Consider the following 2,759-nt stretch of genomic DNA (forward strand, 5'->3'; position numbering starts at 1 on the left):
TCCGGGAAAATGTTGATTCCTAGATGGCCGGAAATGAGCTTTCCCGACTTCCGAGGAGTCTTTTAATGACCTTTAAGTTCTTCGAAATTCTAAGTTTTCCCCCTCTTGAAAAAGGTCAGGTAATTTTATCTCATTCTTTAGGCCTATCATAATCTGAGGAAAAAATCAAAGACAGGCAATATGTTATATTCCAGCAACATTGATTAGTTAGATATGTAGTCTCTCTTCCATGGATCGATGAACCGATAGACCTGAAGAACTCACTTTCGTACATAAATTATTACGACGGCGAACCAAAAACTGTGTGTATAATTTATTTAATTGAAAACTAGTTGGGCTAAGCCTAGTTGGTCTGATCTTCCATCCTATGCCTTGGTAGGTAAACTAAGGTTTGAAAATATAGAGAATATAATATTATTAAGAGAATTGACTAATTGCTAAAATCAATCTCTGTAGATGAAGTTAATAAGATTCCTAATTTAGATAAAAGCACTATTATTTATAGCGGGACCCCGGGGCCATATCACAATATCATTATGTTATGTTTTTAATCTTTCATTTGAAAAGTCTCATTTTCTAAACGTTTTAAAAATTGCACGTGTTTTGCCTTTATATAAAAAAGGTTCAAAAGAATAATGAATTAATAATATAAAGTTTAATGGTATAATGTATACTTTTAAACACAATTATAGTATGTGACTATCGACTTTCAGATGTAATTTAGAGTGTTTTTTATAGTGAAAATAATAATTATTTTCCAAGTATTGTACATTTTATTGATGCTGATGGTGATTTAAAAACAAAAAAGATTATAATTATCAATTGTGATATTAAATGGCAGCTATACACCATTTTCGCTCAATTTGAAATGAAAATTTCCGAGAACCTGGCAACTACTACGGGCGGGCATTTCACTCTACTTTACGGTAGTTGCTAAATACAACGGGTTCAGCCCAGGGGGCGTGGCTTGTATATGGTGACGTCATCTATAATTATGCCGCCGTCTACCAAAAAACATCACACTACACTGTGTAAATGTCAATTTAGCAAGGCGAGCAGGCTCATAGAGCTTAATTTTCTGTTGTGCTGCTGCTATAGGCGGGTGAGGGACGATCAAGTCCATTTTCAGACGATTGGCCTGAGTAGTATGGTCGTTCGTAGGTCTAGCCTCAATCTAACCATCTAACTAAGCCTGGGCTAGGTCGGACCAGGAGGTCTTTTCAGTAGTCAAGCTGGGTCCTAGTCATAGAGTGTGCGTCCAACAACCCGCAACAGTCCGTGGCCTATATGGCTCATTTACGTAAGATGCAGATTCTGTTGTAAGACCCTCGCCAAGGCCACTAAAGAATGTGCACTAGGCGCATAATACATAACATTTATACAATACTAATATACACGACATTGGAAAGTTAATATATTTACTTAAATTACATATATATTAACATTCGGTTCCCTTTCTCTCTTTCTGGAATATAGCGGGCAATACTGTTTCAAAGCAGTAAACACTAAAACAAATCTTAACTTCAGCAGTCATGTTGTACAATTTGTTGTTTTAATTTATTAGGCCCAATTTCTCTTCCAGTAAGATAATGCATTCATAGGATGAAGATTGGAAAATCATAGATTAAGTAGTACAGGGGTGGAGCCAGGATTTGCCCTGGGTCCAAAGTCCCCGACGAAAAAAAGTGGGCGTGGTCGGGCGTCCCTCAATATCCGTCGAAAGTGTTCCACGGGGCTCCTCCTCCCCCCCCCCCCACCGGAAAAAGTAACAATTTAAAAAATTTGAAATATGGCTTACTTAGTCGATTTTGGTGTCTACTAACAGGCCTATGTAGAAAATACAGTACATTTTTTTCTCCCCGACGAATGTGGTTTTTCTCCCACACAGGTGGTGGGAGAGAAGCCAGACCTCCCCGACGGGGGCCAATTCCCCGCCCGCCACCCCTGCTCCCTGCTAAGTAGAGTATTGTACTATAGTAGGGCCAGGCCATTGAATTGTTTTCATTTCTTTCTGTGATAAGGCCTACCCCCTACCGCTAAAATAAGACTAACTAGGCCCATAGAGAAATTGCTAAGCCTATGTATTATTTCACTGTGTGTAGGCCCCATGAATTGATAATATTCCAGGGATCCTAATTTTTTGAAAAAAAAAAAACCACAGGGACAACTTATTTTTCTTACATTGGTTGTTGTACCATGAAGGAATTAGTTGTACGGACTGTATCTATGCTGTGTGATTACAGACAGGGCCCACACTTTGTCGAGGAAATTAATACAAAATATAGCTAAATCTTTGCATGACGTCAACATATGAAGACACGCCCCTCGGCTGAACCCGTTGTATTTAGCAACTACCCATAGGCGTAGATCCCGGGGGGGGGGGGATGGAGGGGATATATCCCCCCAATATTTGACAAGGGGGGATGGTCCATTGAATCATCCCCCCCCCCCTTTTGACTATGTATGGGATAAAATGGAGCTTTACACACTTCAGAAGACTGTCACAGAAATAATTTGCACTGTCTTATGCGCTTACAAAGATGAAAATTAGCATAATGTATTAATGTTGATAACAAAATTATTTTATCTGGTACCAATCTAAGCTCTACTTTCCTTAGATGTTAGATGTGCGTGCAAAGAGAGCCACATTTCACACTGAAGGGTGTGTACGACATCAGTAATGTTATATCAATTCCAAGAATGTTTAAGGTTATATCGGTTGATGAGGAATTTATTGATTAGGCCTATAACAGCAAATT

General features: G+C 38.8%; 1 protein-coding gene across 1 annotated transcript in view; it reads right to left on the minus strand.

Annotated features, from left to right (window-relative positions):
- LOC117104425 (hyalin-like) overlaps positions 1-2,759 on the minus strand; it is a 27,118-nt gene that overhangs the window by 15,008 nt on the left and 9,351 nt on the right. The gene's annotated exons all lie outside the window — the stretch shown is intronic.

The sequence above is a fragment of the Anneissia japonica genome, unplaced genomic scaffold (genome assembly GCF_011630105.1).
Source record: "Anneissia japonica isolate Jap-2015-1 unplaced genomic scaffold, ASM1163010v1 scaffold287818_len932483_cov186, whole genome shotgun sequence".
Classification (NCBI taxonomy): domain Eukaryota; kingdom Metazoa; phylum Echinodermata; class Crinoidea; order Comatulida; family Comatulidae; genus Anneissia; species Anneissia japonica.